General features: G+C 41.0%; 1 protein-coding gene across 1 annotated transcript in view; it reads left to right on the top strand.

The window, feature by feature from the left end:
• The window catches only part of LOC132382383 (protein unc-13 homolog C-like), a 575,658-nt gene that overhangs the window by 368,116 nt on the left and 181,060 nt on the right, over positions 1-26,482 (top strand). The gene's annotated exons all lie outside the window — the stretch shown is intronic.

Raw genomic sequence — 26,482 nt, 5'->3', positions numbered from 1 at the left:
TTGTAACCACTTGTGATGCAACACTCTCCTTTTCCCTCCTCCTTTCCTACTACTCAGAGACAAGCAGTCCATAAAGTGAAACAGTGATTCACCTGCACTTCCACTCTTTTGCACTGCATTCAATGTTCACACTAGTCCCCTCTGCACTGGAGAAACCAACACAAATTGGGTGTTTTGTGGAATACTCACATTCTGGCTGCAGGAGTGCCCCTGAGTTTATCATTACCTGGCGCTTTAATTCCCCAACTCTATCCCCCTATGATCTTCTGTACTGTAACAGTGAAGCCCAACACTAGATATTCTCATTCTCTTAACTTCTCCCATTCACTTATTAACCAATAACCACGTCTCCAGGTTATCCCCATGGTCATCCAGTTTTATCCCTTTCGTGACATCTTGTGCCCCACCCTGCCCACAGTTTCTTTTGTCATCTTTTTAGATTTCTTGAGAGATCCTGATCTTGACCCTGTTTCTCATTTTCTCCTCCCACAGATGCTACCTGACCTGCTGAATATTTCTGGCATTTTCTGTTTTTGCCCTTAAGTAGCAACACTGGAAATGTAGCATTTATTAAATATAATACTTACTCATCAATTTACAGCAATTAAAAATGGAAAGAAACTCTGTTCATCCTTCACTTAAGTAACTTTCTTTCGTTAGTTTGTGTTTCTGTATGTTTTGTTCCCTTCTTTTCCGCTTTTATGTTATGTGCTAAATTACATTGCCTATAAAAAGTATTCACTCCCCTTGGAAATTCTCATTTTTTTAATTGTTTTTCAACTGTAACCCCCGGGTCACCACAGGCTCGCTCACACTCGTTCTCGTCTAGGGGGAGCAGCCTTCGGCCCCGCCAAACTGGGTAATCAGCTGGTGTGGATGCTGTGTGATGTCCCCGCCTCGCCCAAAAACAGACAGTGCACCATATGCGGTTAAATGAGTACAATTTATAAAGGTTACTATAACTAAGTGATTAATAACGATACATTATATATGAAGAGAAAAAATAAAGAAAAGGCGTCAAACTTATCAAAGTCCAAACCACTTCGTGCACAACCGTTGGAGCTCAATTTCTGAAGTCTTCCGGCCACCATTCGATCCCCTCCGAACTCCTCAACTCGCAGCTCAGGACCCTCCGACCTCCTCGACTCACAGCTCAGGACCCTCCGAGTGGTCAACCAAGCACATGTAGCTTCATCCCCCCTCCTCGGAGTACCTCCCGGCCTCAGACCCCCGCTTGGGGTCCGATCCTCACCCAGCTTACAGCATTGTGTCCTCTCTCTCAACCCCCTCGCGCCGATCTCCGCCAACAAAAGCTTACAGACTCAGAAGAAAGAACATTAATCCCCATTTGGTTTACAAAGGAATATAATTCTCCCAGCACTCTCTCGCAACAAAGAAGCAGTCCTGCTAGTTAACAAAACAAAAGAAGCCCTTTTGATTATGTACACAGTAACAAAGAAAAAAGAAAAAAAACCCTTTACACTCTCCCTCCACCAAATAAAAGTCATGTCCTCATGACTACTAAATAACTTGCCACCTTTCCTGCCAACACACCGTAACCCAAGCACAAACAGTGACATCTCCTCCCCACACAGTAAACCTCACGCCCTGTTCCTCAGGCGCTACTTAGGCCAACAATCTGGGAGTTCCCTAACCCTTCAGAGACCTCCGTACCCCCTCACCTAAACCCTTCAGGCTTGGACACAACTGGGGATACCTTGGGCCCACTACCACCTCCTCTCTTAACCTCTCACTCATGCCCCACACTGCGCACAGCTAACCCTCCCCGCTACACCTGACTCAATGGGAGAAGGGCCAATGGTCTCTTCCTCAATCGAGGGAAAGACAGCAAAAGGCAGCATGTACCACACATCCAGCACATCATCCATCGAATCTGTATTCTTCCTCATTTCTGTGATTGGTAGCTGCTGTTTGATCTTTTCCAAACGGAAACACGTGGCCTGCACTGCTCCCGCAGTCTCTTCAGCCTCCTGTTCAGTATTCACTGCACTTCTCGCCAGCTTTTTCTTCCTCATGACTTCTTCCAGATCAACTTTCAGGTTTTGCACTTCATTTGAACTATCGATGGTCATCTTCAGGTTCTCTTCAAGCTTCCGCTTCTCTCTTCTGAGATTTGTCTGTAATTTCTTCACCTCCGCAAACTCCCCTCTCCGAGTTCTCAGTTTGCTATTACCCTCAGTCAGACAACTTTCTTCATTCCCTCCAACTTGTAAGTCTTCTGAATGGTTCCAGATCACTTTCTCCAGTCTCTCCATCTTCATTTCAAACTTGATTCCGTAGAGACAGTCTCTCACGAGCTGCGACCTTCGCCAGACCTGGCACGTGTCCAGAAAACACTTTAACTCGGTAGTTCTCAGCTGCTCCTGCAACGACCTCACTTCATATTCTCCCGAGGCAAATCCAAATACCAAGAGATCATCCACATACACCAAAACTCCAAACGCCTCCACATCCCCTATGGTCTTCCACCTGCCCCACAGGAAGGTTGCAAGGGCTCCAGATATGCCCTGTGGCATCTTTTCAGACCCGAAGATTCCTAGGGAATTTATAACGGCCGTCTTCTCCTTGTCGGCCTCACTCATCGGGATCTGGCAACATCCACTCCTCAGATCCAGCACCTTAAACCACATCGCACCACTCAGACAGGCCAGCGCCTCTTCGGCCCTCAGGGCCATATTCTGGTCACTGACAGTGCACCTCTTCAGCACAATATAATCCACACACACACTGCCTACGTGGCTGTAGGGGCCAGTCTCTGCAACCTCTCTCTCTCCAAGGTGTCTTCAGCAGTCAACTCCCCTCCCTCGTGGTATTTTGCAGCGTCCACTAAGAGGGTCTCACCCTCAGATACTTCCCCCAGGCCGTACCACCACTGGCTCTTTTTTGAATTCGGTATTGGCCCAATGCTGCTACACACGTCCGCACAAGCAGCTCGAAACTCTGGGTGCATCGACAATGCCTCCAAACAGCGCTCACACGCCTCCTCCGGGCAGGCCCCCAAGCGCACCAGCAGGATATTGGTTCTGTCTAGAACAGAAACGCTGCCCGTCTCAACAGGGTCCGGACACATCAGCATTAACGATTCATGAACCTCAGTCTCCTCCACATTTGCCTCTAAGAACTCCATTTTCACTGACCAACAACCGTCGTCTGGATAATCACCGGCACTGGTACCCCGAATCTCCAGTGTCCTCAATATCGTCAAGGGTAAATGCTTCCAATAACGGTTATGAACCAAATTGTACAGCAACTTAACTGGCGCCCCGGTGCCAAGGATGGCTTTAACTTGACTTCCATCCATCCGTAACAACACCTGTGCGCATGGCCCCTCTAAGCCTTCAGGAATAGGGTCTGCTCCTTTCGGGAGTTCGTTGGTACATTGCTGGGAATGTCCTCCCAGAGACCCCAAGCCGTTCCCCCACTGGGCCTCCTCTAAGTTTCCCGACACCTCTCGAATCAACGGAACAACTGATCCCCTTGACAGATCCCCTTGGCACCACAAGCAATTTATCTGCCCCCCTAGGCAAAAAGGGATACCCTAAAAACTTCCCACCAATCTCCTGCCACAGGTATGATAAGCCCCCCAGCTGCGGCATTTGACTTCCAATCGAACCACACACATTTTCCCACACTTTCCCAGAACTGGCAGCGGTCACTTCGAGGTAATTGAGCCCGACAGTTCTAACAACGTCACCAGCCCGCCTACTCAAACTTTCAACCAGTCCCTGTCGCTCTCCCTCAGCCAAGCACTGCCACTCACCCAACAACTGAGGGGTCTGCTCCGCCCACGCCTCCGCCCCTTTAGGGCTAGACATTATTCCAACAACCGGGCAGAGCTCACCACTGCTGAAATATCCCAACCTGTCACTCCTCACTCCCCAAACAGTACGGACAACCCATGGTCCCACCACCATTTCGTCAGCACTAGTCGGAACTCGAACAACGACCTCCAGGCTACCAACAGCAGCCACCCCACCCAACACACACGCAGTGATAACCAGCAATCGCACACCCACAAAGGCACACCAGCTCTTCGACTTAGACACAATTTAAAGAGGGTGATCACCCAGCTTCCACAGAAATCAACCCCGGACGAGCACCCCACAATGTAACCCCCTGGGTCACCTCAGGTTCACTCACACTCGTTCTCGTCTAGGGGGAGCAGACCTTCGGTAATCAGCTGGTGTGGATGCTGTGTGATGTCCCCGCCTCGCCCAAAAACAGACAGTGCACCATATGCGATTAAATGAGTACAATTTATAAAGGTTACTATAACTAAGTGATTAATAATGATACAGTATATATGAAGAGAAAAAATAAACAAAAGGCGCCAAACTTATCAAAGTCCAAACCACAACCGTTGGAGCTCAATTACTGAAGTCTTCTGGCCACCATTCAATCCCCTCTGAACTCCTCGACTCGCAGCTCAGGACCCTCCGAGTAGTCAACCAAGCACATCTAGCTTCATCCCCCCTCCTCGGAGTACCTCCCGCCTTCGGACCCCCGCTTGGGGTCCGTTTCTCGCCCAGCTTACAGCATTGCGTCCTCTCTCTCAACCCCCTCGCGCTGATCTCCCCAAAAGCCTGTCAACAAAAGCTTACAGACTCAGAAGAAAGAACATTAATCTCCATTTGGTTTACAAAGGAATACAATTCTCCCAGCACTCTCTCGCAACAAAGAAGCAGTCCTGCTAGTTAACAAAACAAAAGAAGCCCTTTTGATTACAGTAACAAAGAAAAAAAGAGAAAACCCCCTTTACACAACATTGAATTGCAGTGGATTTAATTTGGTTTTTTTGACACTGGTCAACAGAACAAACCTTTTCATGGTCTAAATTTATTACAATTATTAAACGCACAATAATTGATTGCATAATTACTCACGCCTTTAAGTTGGTATTTAGTACATGAACCTTTGACACCAATTTCGGCCTTGACTCTGTGTGGATCGGTCTCTATTAGTTTTGCACATCTGGACACTGTAATTCTTCCCTGTCGTCCTTTACAAAACTACTCAAGCTCTGTCAGGTTGCATGGAGACCATGAATAAGAAGAGCATAAGGATATTTAGTGAAATAATAGATCCCCTTTTTGAACAAAGGGACAGTATGAGCTCTCCTCTAGTCTTCTGGTACCTCGTGGCTATCCAACTCAATGTCCTTCAATATTTCTAACACTACCTCCTTTCTGATACAAATGTGCTCTAGATTATCCCTCTGGTTCCTAAGAACTGCTCTTTACTTAGCTAACCACTCGCTTCAAATATGCTTATAAAAGCTTTTAAGATGTTCCTTAGTCCAACCTGTTTTTTCCCTCATTAGTTTATTTCTGATGTTCTATTTTATATTAAGGAAGTATTTAAAAGGTACTTCAGTGTGTTGGTTTATAGGCAGAGGGTGCTGGGTATATCCAGTAGAAATGGCAGAAATGGGTACAGTGAAGTGTTTAAAAGACATTTAGACAGGTACATGGAATGGAATGGTTTAGAGGAATATGGTCTAAATGCAGGCAAGTGGTACTAGATGAGGAAGATGCTTTGGTTGGCATGGTCAGGTTGGGCTGAAGGAGCTTGTTGCTCTGCTGTATAACTCTATGACTATATCACTTAAAAAGCTCAAAAGAACTTCTTTGATGCCAATTTCTGACTCGTGGCTAAGGTTTCTTTCTTTTCCTTGATCAAATCTTCAATATCCCCCGTTAACCATGGCACCCTTACAAGGATATGCCAACTCTCAACACTTATTTTCTCCTTTTTAAATGCCTTCTGCTTATTGGATGTTGTTTCCCCCTCTAGCAGCTGCCAAATCATGTCTCACTGACTTCCCCAGTTTAGAGCTCTTGTTCAAGGGGCAAACTTACCTCTTTTCATGAAAAAATTAAAGCTCACCAAACTAAGCTCGCTGTTACCTAAGGGTTCCTCCACAGACTCTTCAATCACTTCCCCATCCTCATTCCCTCAGACAAGGTCAAATGCAGCCCCTTCCCAGTAGGATTCTGTACATTCTGCTTGAGAGTGCCCTCTTGATTTTACAAATCATTCCCCTCAATATTGGGGATGTTACAATTTCCCACTAATCCAACTTTTTTGTTTTTGCAATTTACTACATATCTTTTTCTCTAATTCCACTGACTATAGCTGGAGTTCCCAAACTGGGGTCCATGGACCCTTGATTAATGGTGGGGGTCCATGGCATAAAAAGGTTGAGACCCCTGGGATATAGGGAGACCAAAGTGACTACACTTTAATTTATTCCTTAGTTCTCCCCAAGCAGTCTCATTGCCCAAACTCTCTGGAATACCCTCCAAGTTCTGCTGTAATACTCTTCCCAATCAGCAGTGTGACGCACAAGTTCAAAGTGGTGGAAACAAATGTTAGCTTCTTTGCCGAGTTGCACTTTAAAAAATAAACACAGTCATGGACAAAGAAATCAGTTAGTAGTGTGTCACTGACAGTAAACCAGAGAGTGGATGGCAGGAATGGCACATAGATCCTGATGAGTGTTTAAACTGGCTTTGGACATCAGTGTAGGAGAAGATTTGAAAAATGATATAATCCAAAGTCATGTAGCCGGCAGAATAAGTTATTGGAAGTCAAGATTATTTTAAAAGAACTAATTTTAAACAAATTCTAAAGGATTTAGACCATAAGATAGAGGAGCAGAATTAGGCCATTTGGCCCATTGAATCCTCTCAATTTTTCCTCTCAGCCCCAATCTCCTGCCTTCCTCCATATTCCTTCATACCCTGACCAATCAAGAATCTATCAACATCTCCCTAAATATACTTGGCCTCCACAAATCCTTGAGGTAAAGAATTAGACAGATTCACCACCCTCTGGCTAAAGAAATACCTCGTCACCTCCATCCTAAAAGGATGCCCCGCTATTCTGAGGCTGTGTCCTCTGGTCTTAGACACTCCCACCATAGGAAACATCCTCTCCACATCCACTCCATCAAAGCCTTTCATCATTTGATATGTTTTAATCAGGTCATCCCTTATTCCTCTGAATTCTAGTGAATACCGGCCCAGAACTATCAAATGCTCTGCATATGATAAGCCGTACAATCCTGGAATCATTTTTGTGACTGTCCTTTGAATCCCCTCACACATCTTTTCTAAGTAAAGGGGCTCAAAACTGCTCACAATACTCCAAATGAGGCCTCACTAGTGCTTTATTAAAGTCTTATTACACTCTTACTTTAATATTTTATTCCTCTTTAAATAAATGCTAGCATCACATTTGTCTTCCTCACCACAGGCTCAACCTGCAAATTAACCTTGTGGAATCCTGCACAAGGACTACCAAGTCCCTTTGCACCTCTGTTTTTGTATTTTCTCCCCATTTAGAAAATAGTCGACCCTTTCATTTCTTCTACCAAGGTACATGACCGTGCACTTCTCGACACTGTATTCCATCTGCCACTTCCTTGCCAATCCTCATAATCTATCTGTCCTTCTGTAGCCTCTCTACTTCCTCAAAACTACCTGTGCCTCTACCTATCTTCATATTGTCTGTAAACTTCGCAACAAAGCCAGCAATTCCATCACCCAAATCATTGACATATAACATAAAAATAATCAGTCCCAACACAGGCCTCGATGGAACAGCAGCCAGTCAGAGAAAGCTCCCTTTATTCCTGCTCTTTGCCTCCTGCCAATCAACCCCTGCTTTATCCATCCTACAATCTTTCCTGTAATACTATGGGCTCATAGTTTGTTAAGCAGCCTCATGTCAGGTATTTTGTTAAAGATCTTCTGAAAATCCACGTACACAACATCAACTGGTTCTCTTTGTTCTATCCTGCTTGTTATTTCTTCAAAGAATTCCGCCAGATTTGCCAGCAAGAGTTTTTCTTGAGGAAACCATGCTGACTTCAGCCTATTTTGTCATGTGCCTCCAAGTACACTGAGACCCCATCCTTAACAACCGACTCCATCATCTTTTCAAACATTGAGGTCAGACTAATTGGCCTCTAATTTCCTTTCTTCTGTCTCTCTCCCTTCTTGAAGAGTGAAGTGACATTTGCAATTTCCCAGTCTTCCAGAACCATTCCAGAATGTAGTGATTCTTGAAAAATCATTACTAAAGCTTCCATAGTCTCTTCAGCCACCTGTTTCAGAATGCTGGGGTGTTCACTGGGTAACTTATCTACCTTCAGATCTTTCAGTTTCCCTGGAACCTTCTCCCTAGTAATGATAACTTCATACACTTCATGACTCCTGACACTTGGAACTTCTATCATACTGTTAGTGTCTTCCACAGTGAAGGCTGATCCAAAATACTTCTTCAATTCATCTGCCATTTCCTTGTCCCCTGTTACTACCACTCCAGCATCATTTTCCAGCAGTCCAATATCCACTCTCACCTTTCTTTTACACTTTATGTATCTGAAGAAACTTTTGGTATCCTTTTTAATATTATTTGTGAGCTTACTATCATATTCCTTCTTTAGCTTCTTAATGATGTTTCTAGTTGCCATCTGTTGATTTTTAAAAGTTTCCCAACCCTGTAACTTCTCACTAATTTTTGCTCTAGTCCTTTCTTTGGCTTTTATGTTGGTTTTGACTTTTCTTCTTAGCCACGGTTGTGCCATTTTGCCTTTAGAATACTCCTTCCTGTTTGGGATGCATCTATAGTATCTATAGTGCCTTCTGAATTGCTTCCAGAAATTCCAGACGTTGCTGCTCTGCTGTCATTCCTGCCAGTGTTCTTTTCCAATCAATTCTGGCCAATTCCTATCTCACACCTCCGTAATTCCCTTACTGATACATCTGACTTTAGCTTCTCCTTCTCAAATTTTAGGGCGAGTTCGATCATATTATGATCACATCCCCTAAGGGTTCTTTAACCTTAAGCTCTATAATAAATTCCAATTCATTGCACAACACCCAATCCAAAATAACTGATCCCTTTGTGAGCTCAATCACATCACGAGCTGCTCTAAAAAGCCATCATGCAGGTGTTCTAGAAATTTCCCTTTGATGAATCCAGCACCAGTCTGGTTTTCCTAATCTACCTGCATATCGAAACATTTCATGCATTTTCTATCTTCCGTTGTAATTTGTAGACCACATCCTTACTACTGTTTGGTAGTTTGTAAACAACTCCAATAAGTGACACAAGTGGATGTCATACTACTAACATCTCTAAAGTAATTAAGAAAGACTAATAATTTGTTACAATGTAAGATGCTTGTGCTGTGACAAATCACTAAGGCTGATTTGCTTTGTACAAAGACTAGAAAGTGATACATGAAATACATTTCAATGAAGTAGAATTACAGAATCGCAAAGACAACTATCATAAATTGTTAAGGGAAGTGAAAGCTGTGATTATACTGTATCTACTTCATGGATGAATAGAAAAAGGGAAGCTATTTGTTCCAATAGAAAGAAAATACTAGTTGTGCTGAGTTTCAGAGATCTAACCCGGATATGCTTAGCCATTAATATGTCTTCCAGGATGTATGGGAAAGATTCTTTGAAATGAGAAACTCTCATTCAACTTGTTTTCTTGAAAATGATACTCAGTTGCCAATGTTAAATATTACTGTTAACAATAAAATTGTTAATATTAAAATAGATAAGATATCATTTGCAGGATAAATTTTTTTTTTAAATAGATTGGACTGGTAGCTGAGATAATTAGCACCTGAAGGTCCTAGAGGACTGGTACAGGAACAACACAATTCCTCTACTCATCCTTTAATAGCTGACCTGAGTCAGGGACTGTGTCTGTGACTCCGTTTTTAAAATGGAGTATACTAAGTACTGTGGGTACATTTGATTCATTAAAGCTATGTAGACATTTCTAGCAAAGTCAGCCTTTATTATCCATCCCTAACTGCCCCCAGGGGAGTGACTAACTTGGTTGCTTCAGAGTGAGGAGTCAACTATATTGTTGGGTTTAGACTTGCATCTGCGGCAGCCAGGATGACACATTCCCTGGAGCACATGGTGAAATCAATAGGTTTTATGGCAACTTAAGCTAGGTGCAACACACTATAGGGTGGGAGAATTCAGCGGACAGACAGCATCTTTGGAGGCAAGTGCTTTCGGATCAAGTCCTTTAATTAAACTAACATGAAGGAAGGAGATGGTCAGTACAGAAGGGGAAGGTTTGGAGAAAAAACTGATGGGTGATAGGTGGATCCAGGTGATGGGGAAGGGTGATAAGCAGATGAGGGAGTGGAACCAGAAGAGAAATTGAGACAGAAGTGATAAGTAAAAGTGACAAAAGACTGAAGATAATGAAACCTGATGGGACAGGAAGGCGAAGCGTAGATTCAAGAAGAGGAGGTAGGGAGAGTAAATGGGAGCATTGGGGTAGGGGAACCAGTGATAGGAGGGTGATGGGCAGGGGGGCATGTTTGGTGAGTTAAAATAAATGCGTCAATGAGGGTCAGGTGGAGAGGGAAAAGAGAAAGGGGCAGAGTAAGTGCCATTATGGGAAGTTGAAGAATAACATATTTATGTCCCCAGGTTATAGATTACCTGGGTGGAATCCGAGTTGCTGTTGCTGTAGTTTGCATTCAGCTTTAATTTGGCATTGGAGAAAGCCAAGGACAGACACGTCAATGTGGGAGGAAAAGTAAAATGGCTGGCAACCAGGAGATCCATATGGTCACAGTGGATGGAGCATAGATTCTCAGGAAAGTGGTTTCCCAGCTTGAGTCCAGTTTTACCAATGTGCTGTAGAGGGGGCCACAAATACAGTCGATAATGCTGTGAATTTCCATGTGAAGAATTTTAGTCCAGATTAAACTTCTCAACCTGAAATATTGACTGTCCATTACCTCAACGGATGCTTCCTGTCCAACTGAGTTCTTCCAAAGTTTGTTGCTCCAGATTCCGGCATCTGCAGCCTTTTGTGTCTCCAATGTAGCTGTAGTTTACTCTTATTCCAGATTAATCTAGCTTCTTCATTTTGCATTCCCCAATTACCATGGGGGTCTCAAACTCCTTACTCTGAATCTCCAGTCGAAATCTTCAGATCTTGTGCCAGTAAGTTAACTTCTGCACTTGTACAAATAGAAGAGATATTAGAGGTGTTTTTTTTTTATTTGAATGGAGAAAGCTTCTAGTAAAAGACAACATATGAACATAGAAAACCTACAGCACAATACAGGTCCTTCAGCCCACAAAGTTGTGCCGAACATGTCCCTACCTCAGAAATTACTAGACTTACTAGCCTTACTAGTAAGTCTAGTAGACTTACTAGATTACTAGCCTTTTATTTTACTAAGCTCCATGTACCTATCTAAAAGTTTCTTAAAAAACCCTATCGTATCTGCCTCCACCACCACTGCCGGCAGCCCATTCCATGCACTCACCACTCTCTGAGTCAAAAACTTACCCCGACATCTCCTCTGTACCTACTCCCCAGCACCTTGAAACTGTGCCCTCTTGTGGCAACTATTTCAGCCCCGGGAAAAAGCCTCTGGCTATCCACACAATCAATGCCTCTCATCATCTTGTACACCTCTATCAGGTCACCTCTCAACCCCCTTTGCTCTAAGGAGAACACAGACAGACATACTTTATTGATCCCGAGGGAAATTGGGTTTCGTTACAGCCGCACCAACCAAGAATATTGTAGAAATATAGCAATATAAAATCATAAATAATTAATAAATTAATCATGCCAAGTGGAAATAAGTACAGGACCAGCCTATTGGCTCAGGGTGTCTGACACTCCTAGGGGGGAGTTGTAAAGTTTGATGGCCACAGGCAGGAATGACTTCCTATGGCGCTCAGTGTTACATCTCGGTGGAATGAGTCTCTGGTTGAATGTACTGAATGTTAAAAGGCTGAGTTCACTCAACCTATCCTCATAAGGCATGCTCCCCAATCCAGGCAACATCCTTGTAAATCTCCTCCGCACCCTTTCTATTGCTTCCACATCCTTCCTGTAGTGAGGTAATGGTAGATGTACTGTACTGGTAGATATTGTCTTCTTGGAGTTTCAAACATTCTTCAAAAAGTTATCTTACACGAATCTTGTAGAATTAGTTAATGTGCAAGATTTGGAATTGGTTGAGGACTTTTCAAAAATGGTTTTGAATGGCTATAGAATTTTTTACTGACCATTTGGGATTTTGTTATTTACTGTTTTCTACAAATGACATAAATGTAGGTGTTGAGTGTGGTTTTATGGAATCAAGTCTCTGTTTGGCAAATAATATTTAATGTAGAATGTTGCAGTATTATATATGCGGCATTGATTATTATGCATAAACTTAACAGGGAACAGAAATGAAGTCAGTCTTAAAACAGCATTTACAAATGAAGACTAATAATCAATAATCATAGCCAAAATGAATGAACAATTTGTAAAAACTACATTTTTTCTTTCAATGGCAAATGTTGTGGATAACCTTGTATTGGAGTGATTATTATGGCTTAGAATACAGAGGAGCAGATTAAGGCTATTCAACTCATTGAGTCTGCTCTGCACTCCATCACGGCTGATTTATTATCCCTCTCAATCTCATTCTCCTGCTTTCTTTCCATAACACTTGACTCCCTGACTTATCAGGAACTTATCGACCTCTGATTAATGATGTTCTTTCGAGGCTGTACATGTTTTTGACACATTGGGAGAATACAGTGGGTCAAGCAGCATGTGTGGAGACATAAAATGAAAGTCACTGAATCACTGCATCAGGATTGAGAAGGAAGTAGAGAGGTTGTCAGTGCACAGCAGTATGAAGGCTAGATGAGATAGAGGCTGGTAGGAGATAGCTGGGCACTGATGTGGAGGGGATGGGAGGGATGAATAAAAGTGAAAAGAACTAGGTGGACAGGTGTCACAATGTGGGGGAAAATGGTGCTGGAGGAGGTCCCAAATGCAGGACACAAACATGTTTCATAAGATTAACTAAATAGAGTTTATTACTATATCCAAGGAGAGCCGTGAGGCAAAAATAGAACAGAGAGAAATCAAGGAGAGCAAAGAGGAAGCGGAAATAGGTGTAACGGACAAGGTCTCAGGCCCGGGACTAGGCTGGGACTCAGGGTCTGGGAGCTAGGACTTGGAGCTTGGGGATCAGAGCCAGGGCTCGGAACACAGACCTCGGAGCTTGAACTTGATACTGGAATCTTGTAGCCAGGATTTAGGACTTGATATGTGGAACACCAGAGCCAGGACTTGTTATTTGGAACACCAGAGCCAGGACTTGAGCACAGGAACACATAACACAGAGCCAGGACCCCTCCTTGGGGACAGGTCATAGTGCCAGGATTCTTACACAGAACACAAACGACAGTCCATTCAAGTAGCGGCAAACGGCCCACCTACTGAGCTGGTTACGAGACGACAAAACAATGGACGGTACTATAACACAGCCCAAGTTTGCACCAAGCAGCAGGAGCTCTTGACTCATCCTGGCGGGTTAAACTTGCCCAGACCCGCTCCGGCAAAGGAAGGCAGCTTGCTGGCACTTGCTCCAGGAGAAGTCTTGGCTTACTCCGGCAAGAATCTTAGTTGGTTCCAGCTAGATGACTTTGCCTCACACTGGCTACAGTGAATTCATTAACACTCCATAACGCTTTCGCCCCGAATGGCTGAAGCTGGAGACTTATAAACTGCCTGTTCGGTCGAGAGTAAATTGCCTATAATCAGCAAGCCCAAGGGACATGGGAAAACAGGGAAATAAAAGGAAACAAGGAGTCAGCACAAACTAAGTAAATTTAAAGGGAACCCAATCCAGACCATGACAACAGGAGAACACTAGGTGTGTGTTGGAAACCCGCATTCATATCACCGGGGTTTGAGTACCCAAGCAGAATGTGAACCAGATGGTATAAACATAGAACTTCCCAAGTTCCGGTAACCCACTCCCCAGGGCTCTCACCATACACACACTCACTTGTAAACCTAGTTTTCTTCTCCCTTTGTTTACCTTTCGTATCACCTACCAGCCTCTATTCCACATCTATAATGTAATACACCAGCTCAAGGGGTTCAGATAAGACAGAATATGTTTGGTGCAAAAATGTTTTTTTTAAATAAGTATCTAGAGAATACAACTGTAGGAGGGGCCATATTGAACCTGGTGTTTCGAAATGAACCTGGACAGATGACTGACCTTACAGTGGGTGAACAAATAGAGAACAGTGAATGTAACTGCTTAAACGTTACGAAAGCTGTAGATATGGATAAGTATGGACTTTGTGGGGGAGTATTAAATTGGAGCAGAGCAAACTATGAGATTATTAAGCAGGAACTAGAGAGAGTTAATTGGGAACCACTTTTGGGAAATTAACCTGACATATGAAAGGTGTGTAAAGACAGACTGCACAGTGTGCAGGACTGGTACGTTCGAGTAAGAAGGTAGGATAAGGCAGTCTTAAATGATGAGAAAGATGGTGAATTTAGTTAAGAAGAAAAAGAAAGTGTATGTAATGTTTAGGAAGCTAGAATAAAATATCCTTTGAGGATTATAAAGGAGCTAGAAAATAACTTAAGAAAGGAATTAGGAAATCAAGGAGAGGCCATAAAAAAGTCTTTGGCAAGTTGGGTTAAAGACAATCCCAGGTCATTCTATCCATACATCAAAAGCAAATGATAACTGGGAAAAGGAAACATGTTCTTGGATGTGGGGGATATGGGAGAGGTTCTAAACGAGTACATTGCTTCAATATTTACCAAGTGGAAGGATGTGGAGGAGAGTGAGATCAACGTGAAGTATGCAAATACACAAGGGCATTTTCAGTTAAGAAAGTAGTGTTGGGTCCCTTGAAAAATGTTAATATGGATAAGTCCTCAGAGTCTGATAGGATGTACCACAGGTTACTGAGAGAAACAAGAGATGAGTTTACTGGGGGCCTTGACCAAGATCTTCACGTCCTCCTCAGTCAGTTTCCTGGAGGACTGGCAAGTAACCTATGTTGTTCTGTCCAAGGGAAATAGAGATAATCCTGGGATCTTTTGACTGGTGAGTCTCACATTGGGAGGCTATTGGAGAGGATTGTTAGGGATAAGATTTTTGTCCAATTGGAAAACCATGGCATAATTAGGGATAGTCAGCATGGCTTTGTGCAGGGCAAGTAATGTTGTACTAACATTTTGAGAATGTGACAAAGATGATTGATGAAGGTAGAGCTGTAGATGTTGTCTCTGTAGATTTTACTAATGTGCTTGATGAGGCCCCTCATAGTAGACTCAGCCAGAAGTTTAAATGGGAACAATGGTGACTTGGCCATTTGGATTCAGAATTGACTTGCCCTTTAGAAGACAGAGGGTAGTGGCCAATATAATTTATTATAAGAAAGCAACATGAATATAAGCTATTGCCCTTGATGCAATTATCTGCTGCCTGCAACCTACAACCTGACACCTATTCCTATTTAGAAAGCTCCACCCTCCTAATTTATTTGAAAAATTGACCAATGATATGCTCTGCAGTAAATTTACATTATTGCTGCACGTCTTTGCCTCAAGTTGTCAAATACTTAGAGAACTTCCAGCACACATCAGTATGATGGTTATGTGCATTTTCCTAAGCGTATGAAAATAATTTTGAGCTTGTTTTTCCCCATGACTTCAAAATACGTTGCAATGCATGTTGTAGAACTTTAGTGAGGTAGTGTTCAGCTGGAAATGCAACTGCTCTATTGTGGTTAGAAAGGCTAGAAAGAGACAGATGTACTCAAAAGATTCACTGTCCTGCAATAAATCCTCCCAGATCCAGCTTCAGATTTCTGCTTGCCCCAAATTCTCACTGCCTGCCATAATAATCAGGGTATTTACTTTCCCGTCCTTTTAGTCTTCTCACAAATATGAAAATTCCTTATCTCATTTATTCTTCAGTCACTGCAGTTCATTGACATTCAATGTTATGACGTTTAGAAGCAAGAACAGATGCAACTTCCTTGCTGAAGGGGTGGTGAATGGCCTGCTCCTTGTTTCTGCTTTCTTCTGTTTTTGTTTATCTATGTTTGAATGGTTTTCTCATCCTGCTAGCTTCCTTATTTACATTTATGTCCGCCAGTCCTTGTGGACACCTCTTAAGTGCTTCCATCATATTTGCCTTCACCAGCACCCCAGGCACCCACCACTCCCTGTGAGAAACTATCTCTGCACATCTTCTTTGAACTTCCTCCTCTCACCTTGAATGCATGCCCTCTAATATTTGAGGTTTCAACCCTGGTACCAGCTGTCTGCTCTATGCCTCTCATAATCTTATATTTTATCAGTTCTCCTTCAACCTCCGCCACTCCAGAAAAATAACAACCCTCTAATCCTGATAAACCCCTTCGAAACCTTCTCCAAATCCTCCACATCCTTCCTACAATAGGGTGACCAGAATTGAATGCAGTACTCCAGATGCAGCCTAGTCAGAGTTTTATAAAGCTGCATCCTGATTCTTGTACTCAGTGTTTCGACTAATTAAGGCAAGCATGCCATGTACTTTGTTTATCATCCTATCAACTTATCACTTTCGAAGAGCTGACTAGACCAATATACCAGTGTACAACATTATTAAGAGTCCTGACATAAATATAGTGTCTCTTTACATTTAATGTCTCAAAGTTACTTAAAGATTTCCCTACTTTTATGTTCTTTGCCCATTGCAATGAAGCCCAACATTCCATTAATTAACATTCCTAATTAAACATTGTTCTTTCAAGCTAAATTTTGTGTTTCCAACACTAGGGCACCCGATCTCTTTGGACCACAACACTTTGTGGTCTCACTCCATTTAAGTAACAATAGGCTTTTCCATTCTTCATTCCAATGACAGTAACCTCATATTTTCTCACATAATATTCTGTTAATTTCTTGCCTACTCACCTATTACATCTGTTCATCTTGTAAGCTTTTTGTTGCAAACCTACTCAATTGTATTATCAGCAACTTTAGCTTCAGAGCACTGAGGTCCCTCATCCAGCCTTCAATGTCAATCACAAACAGTTGTGGCTCAGGACTGATCTCTGCCGCTACACTGAATTTAACCCAGCTCTCTTTTCTGCTACACCCATGTCCATGCAATGTACCACCTTAGTCCATGTGTATCTTTACCTTGTACACAAAACATTTATGTGAAACTTTATCAAATGCCTTCTAGAAATGCAAATGTATGCATTCCACTTGCTGGTTCTAATTTAGCCATCCTGTTTTCTCCATTATATAAAACTTTGTCACCCATGACAAAGCAACTTTGTCAAACTCAACTTCCCTTTCAAAAAATCCTATTGCCTCTACTCAATTATCACATGACTTACTAAATGTCTTGCTACCGTGAGCATTTTACTGCTGACAACTCCAAATGTGAAAGACTTGCAGCCATTGCTGTTATGATCTGTCATTGAAATATTCTGCCATATGTGTGAATGGCCAGTCTCCTTTATAAAATACAATGGGAAAGTTTTACTCCAATCTGTAGTATAGGTTTAAAGGTTATGATCGTTTTATGGAGGAAGAAACTTAAGATGCAGAGCCAAAATTGAAATTGAGGCAGAAATTAGCGTATGTCAAGAAGGGAGATCCTGAAGTTGAGCAAGCGAATCAAAAGTGTTTTTTGAGTATATTTGGTACATTTATTATTATAGTTAATATAGAATTAGCAAACTAAAAACAGAAGTACCAATGATTAGTAGAGTTTTGTACAGGTATCCACACCATGAGTAGACCGATGAATTCTGGACAGGAAGATGAAGTACAATTTGAACAGTTGATCCCAAGTGCAGACAAGCATTTGCTGTTTTGAGAGGTTCAAGTTAACACCAGCCAAAAATTATAGCAGTATCTAAACACAAGTAATGTGATGGAAGCAGATTACTTGTGCATTGAGTCATGAGTATGTCAGGGGATTCTTACTGTAGTCAGTGAGGGCTATTGTACAAGTTGTAGAGTTGGGAACTAATTGTGTAACTGTTTAAAAAGTATTTAACTTCACCTGGCGTGATTTGACTAGGTATGTCCTAGGGGCTTCTCCCTAACGTATCTGATGCAATTTCCACATGGAGTGATGTGATTGCTGATTTGAAGCCTATTAATGCAGTATTTCAGGGCATAGACAAGTGTTATCCCAGGAACATCCATTACTGAGTTTAATGGCCAATTGAGACATGGCCTCTGTATCACTTTACTTAACCCCAAACTCAGATCACACTTCCAGCCCTCATCTCCAACCTCCACACCCTCAGTAGAGACCAAGGTCACTCCGACCTCTCAGCCTCCAAGTGTTCCCTGTCTTCCAAATATGTGTTGCTTGGTACCCGCATCCAGGCCCCAGAACACATCACCCACCCATTAGCCTTCCCTTTCTCACCAATATCTCATTTCCAGGTGACACATGTTCAAAGATGAAAATTTACGAAGACTTTTTGCTTTTTGTCATAAAGTGATAACACAGGCATTTCGGCTCACCCTGTCCATATCAGCCATCAAGTGCTCTTCTAAAATCATCTCATTTACCAGCATCCAGTCTCTTAGCCTTTTGTGCTCTAACCATTCAAATGTTCATCCAAGATATGTTGTAGTTGTGTGAGAGTGTTAATGGTTTTCTAGTGCGAGGTTATCTCTTTTAGGCACTGTAAATTAAATCTTAATGCAATATACTTTAGACCTCTGTAATAACTATTCCTAGAAATTTTGGGTCTCTCTCCCAAAGTGAGTGCCTTCAATTATGGCTTCTCAAGAAAACCAGCAAATTGTCAAAATAATGCTTCAAATAATCACCACAATACTACCTTCAGACTGCCTTTATGTTCACCTGGCTGAAAGAAATTTTTCATTAATTGACCTGTGTAAGTTGTCTCTAGTGTGCAGGTGAGTGGGAGAATTTAAGGAGTTAATGGGAATCTGTAGACAGTAAAATGGGAGCAGTGTAAATGGGTACTTGATGGTTGAAACTGAATCACTACACAACAGATTATTTGGTTGTTGAGAAGTACAAAGTAATTTTTCATTGAGATATTGAGCTTTTCCGCTGGTTGCTTTCTAATTAGATTTCAATCGGAATAGTGGGAAATAAAATTATATTTCGTGTTTAGCCACTTATCACACTAAGATGACAATTAAATTAAGATGTCAACATCACAAACTAAGTAATGCATTCAAGTTACAGGCGTTATAAACAAGTCCCTCAGCAAACTTGTCCATAGCATGGAAGTAAGTATTAGAGTGAACTAATAAAATAAATATTAGGTTAGGGTAATTAATTATAATCTCATTATCAGGAACTGTTTGTGATTGTTGTCTATGATCAATGAGTATTTGGAACTGAATTTAGAATTGGGCTTATATCTGACTGACAAGTTAAAGTAAGAATTAGCTTTCAAACATAAAATGCTGTACACATCAGTCAGCGCTTTTCTTTCTGATTTGCAAAGTTCTTCAAAGTAAATTTATTATCAAAATACATATATATCACCATATACAACCCTGAGATTCATTTTCTTGCTGACTTAATCAAAAAATCCAATAACCATAATAGAATCAATGAAAAATCACACCAACTGGATGTACAACCAATGTGCAAAAGACAACAAACTGTGCAAATACAAAAAGAAAGAAATAAAGAATAAATATCAAGAACATGAAATGAAGTGCTCTTGAAAGTAAGTTCATAGGTTGTGGGAACATTTCAGTGATGGGCCAAGTGAAGTTAATGGAAGTTATCCCTTTTGGTTCAAGAAGCTGATAGTTGATAGATAACTGTTTCTGAACCTGATGATGTAAGTCCTGAGGTTCCGTACATTCTTCCTGATGGTAGCAGTGAGAAGAGAGCATGACCTGAGTGGTGGGGGTTCTTGATGATGGATGCTGCTTTCCTGCAGCAATGCTCCATGTAGATGTCCTCAATGATGGGGATGGCTTTACCTATGATGGACTGGGCCATATCCACAACTTTCTGTTGGATTTCCTGTTCAAGGGCATTGGTGTTTCCAATCCAGGCTGTGATGCATCCAGTCAATATACTCTCCACCACATTTGTAGAAGTTTGTCAAGTTTTTCGATGTCACGCTGAATCTTTGTAAACTCCTAAGTAAGTAGAGGTACTGCCATGCTTTCTTCAGTACTGTGCTTATGCGCTGGGCCCAGGACAGGTCCTCTGAAATGGTAAAACCAATAAATTTCAAGTTGCAAGTGTATACAACTGATCCCCAGAAAAGGACTGGCTTACGGACTTCACGTTTCTTCCTTCTGAAGTTAATAATCAGCTCTTTGGTCTTGCTGAGATTGACATTGTTGTTGTTGTGATAGCACTCAGTCAGATTTTCAATCTCCCTCCTATATGCTGACACTTCACCATCCTTCATTCAGCCTATAACAGTGGTGTCATCAGTGAACTTGAAGATGACATTGGAGCTGTGCTTAGCCACGCAGTCATAGGTATAAAGTGAGTAGACCAAGGGGTCAAGCACACAGCCTTATGGTGCACCTGTGCTGATGGAGATTGTGGAGGAGTTGTTGTTGCCAATCTGAACTGACTGGAGTCTGCAAGTGAGGAAATCGAGGATCCAATTTCACAAGGAGTTGTCGAGGCCAAGGTCTTGAAGCTTATTTATTAGTTTTGGGGGGATGATAGTGTTGAATGCCAAGCTGCAGTCAATAAAGAACATCCTGATGTATGTACCTTTGCTGTCCAGATGTTCCTGAGTTGAATAAAGAGCCAATGAGATGGCATCTGCTGTGGACCTGTTGTGTTAGTAGACAAATTGGAGCGGATCCAAGTCTGCAATTTATGGATTTCCATAGGAAATAGCAAGTCTATTCACTTTAACTCTGTTGTGTCCAGCGTCATGTGACTGGGAGTCAGTTATTCAATATTCATCCATTGGCAGTACCCTCAGTGCCCTATCTCCACTCATGCTGCAGAGACCAAAGAGATCCTGCTTCAGCATTGCTTATACAGACAGTCCCCACTCAGACCCAGCAACTCCAGCATTGTCATTTGGTTTGCTAAGCACTCAGTCTGATCTCTAACTCCCATTGGGAGAATCTTCCAGCCCCCAGCTTCTGATACTTGGCTACTCTTATCTAAAACCAACTGACCTTCTCCACATCACCACCAGCCCTAGGAGTGAGGGAACTGGGCCCTGTAACTGAGAGTGGGGGAAGTGGGTCCTGATGTGTTATTGACTTTGGGAATTAACTCCAGGTCTGTTATTGGGTTTGGAAATTAGGTCCTGGTTTCTTACTGGGAGTGGGAACTTGAACCTGATCATGAGGCAAGAAGCTTATACAGGTAGGTGCCTCAAATGAAGCCATGGAAGCAGATACATTAGCAAAATTTAAGATGCTGTTGAACAAGAAAATGAACTAGCAGGGAATGGAAAGGTAGTCCATGATATAGTGACTGGAAGGCCCTGTTCCTGTGATGTACTGCTCTGTGTTCATTGGCACCATCACAAAATGAATTGCTGTTATGTACTCACCTAGAAGACTCTGAGAACATGTCCCAAACCTAGATGAGGGCAGCAGGCACATGGATACATCAGTACCTGCACTCTTCCTACTAGGTAACACACCATCCTAGCTTGGAAAAACTTATTTTCATCATGATGTGGGTGCAAATCCTGGAAGTCCCCACCAAACTACACTGTGGGAGGGTCTTCCGCAGAAGGACAACAGTGATTAAAAATAATGATCCTTTGTCTCCTACTCAATGGTAATCAAGAATGGACCACTTGATTAAAATGAAATTTGTGAAGAGAGTAACAGTTGCCTCGCTGCTGTAATTCAGGATATGAATTGCGTTGGAAGGTAGAAAACCTATTTGTAGGTAATAATGTCAAGTAGTACTTAGTAATTAAAGACCCACTCACTGTAACTCCATTGGGGTTTCTCTCAAAACAATTTCACTGCAAATTTTATTACAGCCTTGATTTGACCATAGGCACATGAAGTGAATTAGAGAGGAGAGTAATAGGGATTGCTCCTGACTGAATATGGCACGAAAGACCCTTGCAGAACTAATCTGGAGTCACATCAAGCATATAGCACGACTGTTATGTTGGAGGCAAATCAGATGAACCTAGGATGTTGGTGTAGACTTCCTCGGGGTATCTAGCTGTCTTCAACTACTTCCTCAATCACTGTCCTCAAGTCAGAGAGGTTACCAAGGATTGCAGAGTGTTCCACTACAGTAAGGTTATCAGAGGAATTCCACTGATTTCACCCACATTCACTGTATCCAGACTAACTTTCTCACCTCTGATTCAGCTTCTCTCACCTGCTGTTTCCACAAATACTGGTTTGTTTAGATCCTAAAGCATTTGCTATTTTCTCTGTTTCGTATTTTGTGTGTCTAAGTCTAGTCTGCCAAGCTAGTTCCACCACTTTACCAATTACTCATTATACACACTTGGGACTATAATGTGCTAATAACTGTCCCCATAGGCCATTTCCACATATCTTACAGGTATCATAGACATTCCTCTTGTTCTACAATCTCTCCACCCCCCCCCCCCCCCCGGTTCTCTCCTGTTGAAAGCTAACATGCATCTCTTTCTTTCCCTGTTCTGAAGAAGAGTCAAAACCCTGAAATGTTGACTGTTTCTCTTTTCACTGACTTACTGAGTTTTTAGAGAATTTTCTGCTTTTGATTCCAAAAAGTTAGTCTTCCAATCAACACACACAAAATGCTGGAGGAACTCAACAGGCCAGGCAGCATCTGTGGAAAAAGGTACAGTCGACATTTCAGGCCAAGACCCTTTTGCAGTCTTCCAATCAGTTAGCCTCACAAAATAGTTTTACTGCAAAATATTTCAAATTATTAATAATTATTGCCTATTATTTCAGTGAACCTATTGTAGTATGATAAAAATGTGCAATATTATTTAATCATCATTTCCTAATTTAGATGTTCTCAATGATTTTATGGAATCTTCTCCATGGGAAGCAAAACATCATGGTAAAGATATAACAAACTGAAATGCAAGGCACTAACCCACTGAACCACCAAAATATCAGGCGTAAAAATCATTGTTGCAAAGCCAAATCTTCTTGATCCAAATGAAGAGCCTTGACCCAAAATGTCAGCTGTCCATTTCCCTTCATAGACGCTGCCTGACCTGCTGAGTGTCTCCAGGCCTTTCTGTGTTCAATCTGGCTTAACTTTTATTTATAGAAATACAAATGCAAAAAGAAGTGTGTAAGTCATTATAATCTAAGGTTGCACTTTAACAATAGCACTCAAAAGTAACACATTGAAGGATTTCTGGTACATCCCTTAGTTTATCAAGAATTGCAAAATGCTATCAGAATAATAATACTATTTGATTCGGGGTCCTATAGGAGTGCTTTAATTTCAAAATGTATTTTGAACACAGTCTGTTGCATTCTTTATTATTAGAAGAGCAAGTATGGTTTATAAGCAAATGATCTGGAATGAAATGTGTGTAAATATAAGGATACATTATTGTAACACAAACATTTCATGCACTCTGTATAGACCTCACAAATACACACAGATAACAGCCTGTAGTGGGAGAATTGATGTGGTATATTTGACAGGTGATGGCCTTCATCAGAATTGGGTTTATTATCACTGAGATATGCCATGAAAAGTGTTGTTTTGCAGCAGCAAGGCAGTGCAAAACATATCACTATGTTACAAAGTAAGAAAGGACAAATTATGATGTACCATTCAGAAATCCGAATGGATGGTGTTTTGATCATTTACTATGAAGATTAAAGACAAATAATGAAGTAGTTTCATGGGCCATTCTGAAATCCAAACAGGTGATGGTTTGATCGTTTATTATGAAAATAAAACTTAGCAACACTATAATTCATAGGTGTACTGTTTTTAATATAGTCAAAACCAACTATGTCCAAATGGATCCAGTGAATATCCTAGCCTTTAAGTAGCACACCAGCAGTGATAAAATAATGCCAAGGAAGTCCCATGTTAAAACATTTGAGTGCATAAATACCAAGAGAAAGATAAAGGATTACTCCATCTTCAGCCTCTGTGTTGGTTTGCAAGAGGTTTTTTCTGAATTTCATTGATTATTGAAAGCAAGGCTGACTTAGAAGAAGATTCTCTTCAAAACATTGTTTATTCATTACGGATACCATTTGGTGAGCAATTATATTATGATGGTTTATTTCCCAACAACTTGCTTTCTGTTAGTTAAACAATGAAGCTTTCATGTTATCCCTTTCAGTTTATTTTCAGCAATCTTAACTAGTTAACACAGTTGAGTTTGAAGGAGGGGTATCAACACTCCACTGATGGCTCCAGGGGATTGCAGAAACATATGGTACCCGGCAGGTAGTCTGCTTGGCTGATTAATGTTGAAGTATCTGTATTCCTACTCAGACTAAGGTTTGTTGTCCAAACCAGTAGTCTGGCTTTATTGAAATTCCATATACATCACATTGTAACATCAGACACATAGCAACGTATTTGTTGATAAAAAGAAAATATTGAATCATTTAGAAAATTAAAAGCTGCAAGTGCTGGAAATATAAAACAAAAACAGAATATGTAAAACCTTCCACAGACGTTGTCTGCCAGACTGTGTGTTTGCAGCAATTTTTTTTTTGTTTTTGCTTGGGTTCATTCAGATTGCTTGTGTTGAAATATTTTAAAAATTGAATGCAATTGCAATGAAAGAAAAAAATGAAATTGCTACTTTAAATGCCAGTAATAACTGAATTATTCATTTTGACTTTGACATTAATTTGACATCAAATGATGGAAGCAAAGAGGCAGCAACATAAATTACAGTAATATTTCATTGGTCTGTGCAGCTACCAAATATCAAAGATTTTAATTGCAGTATTTGGATAGTGACAGCTGTTTTAGAAAAAAATATTTTTATTTATCAGACCTAATTTCAAATTAAAATTTTAAAAATTAAGTTTGTAAATATGCTAAATTCTCACTACAGCATTCACATATGCATTTTAAGGGAATAGCTGAATTAATTTCCTAGCATAAGATAAATTTGGAAAATGTCAGTTATATTTTGCAGGCTTGACAAGTAAGGTAGCCTTTTATGGTTTAGTGCATTTAGAACCTAGGATATATGCATCATGACCGACTGTAAGAATATTTGGAGTCCTCCTACCGAGTAGATAATGAAAATACAACATTTTAGATAATTGTGTAATTGTTTCCTTCAGTAAAATAGATTGGAAAAATTCATTAAGCTTGTAAAGTTCAATCAAACTTATGACAAGAAGATATTCTTTGGTTTGTTTTCCAAAGACTGTTTACTGGTAATTAAAGCTCCAATTGGCAAGTCAATCAAAAGGGAGTGTGATTAGAGAAGGCAGGTTTGTGCATTGATTTGAGAGATTAGTCCAAGCCGTCTTAGTTTTCAAAGACTTTCAGCAGGTTTTTGAGATCAACTTGAGGCACAAACTCTTTTCAACAGAAGTGCCTAATTCAAAATTTGATGGGCATGCAGTCAGCCTAAATCACACTAATGATTCTTTATGAGGAGGAGGAATGCAGGACAAGTATGATCTTTTCTCCTGCTACCTGCAGCAGTTCATCGGTGTTTGTTGTGGATCTCTTCTGAAGACTTCTTCAGGAATTGAATCAAAAAAGTTCAAAGTTAAAATTTCAAAGTAATTTTTTTGTCAAAGTACATAAATGTTACCATATGCTACCCTAAGATTCACAGTAAATACAAGGATCTGGAAGGTGGTAAGGGGAACCATGTGAGGTGGGAATGATGGGCAGGTGACATGGCAAAAAGGGGACTTGAAATATAGGACTGGGTATAGAGGAAAGTGCAGACATAGAAGCTGATGGGTTAATGAGTGTAAATAGATAAGAAAAATATTTGGCAGATGGAGCTAAGTGGGGAGGCAGAGTCAGTAGCTAGAAGGTGAGGAGGAACTGGATAAAGAAGGGATGATGGTCAGATGGAACCAGACAATATCCATCTCCCATTGTAGATGGATTAGATCTCATCTAGCCCTGGGGATTTATCTGTGAATGAAGGGAAGTTAGACCTGGTCTTTGGCAAGTATTACATTTTAGTTTTGCACCATAAATGTGGGAACAAAGACTAACAGTTAAGGCATCTGAAAAAAGAATGTATTTATAAAATTACATTACTTGGTTTTTAAAGGTTTGACAGTATAATAATTATTTTTTAATATTTTCATATACCGTACATCATTATTAATAAATGCTACAATACTATATTATCATGGAGTACTCTAGATCAATTCTCCTGTCGTAATGAGGGCAGCCTGCTACCACCCGACCTCCAAAGCTGCATAGTACCCAGAGCATCTCTGACTTTATATTCGTGCTTGTAACTGAGCTTTTGGCATCATTTTAATGTTGCATCTGTGCTCATAGTTTTACTAAAAATTTGCACGAAGCGGTATTATAGAAATATAACTCTTGACATAGGTGTATATTGTCTTGATTGAAGATAATTAAAATTAAATTATACAAGTATTAGAATAGATATATAATTATGTTTTTAAAAGAAGTGCATTAGTTATTTAAATTTGTATGACTAAGGAAAACAAC

Source organism: Hypanus sabinus, chromosome 28, assembly GCF_030144855.1.
Source record: "Hypanus sabinus isolate sHypSab1 chromosome 28, sHypSab1.hap1, whole genome shotgun sequence".
Classification (NCBI taxonomy): Eukaryota; Metazoa; Chordata; class Chondrichthyes; order Myliobatiformes; family Dasyatidae; genus Hypanus; species Hypanus sabinus.
The sequence above is the reverse complement of the archived record's forward strand: the minus strand, read 5'-3'. Positions and strand labels throughout refer to the sequence as shown.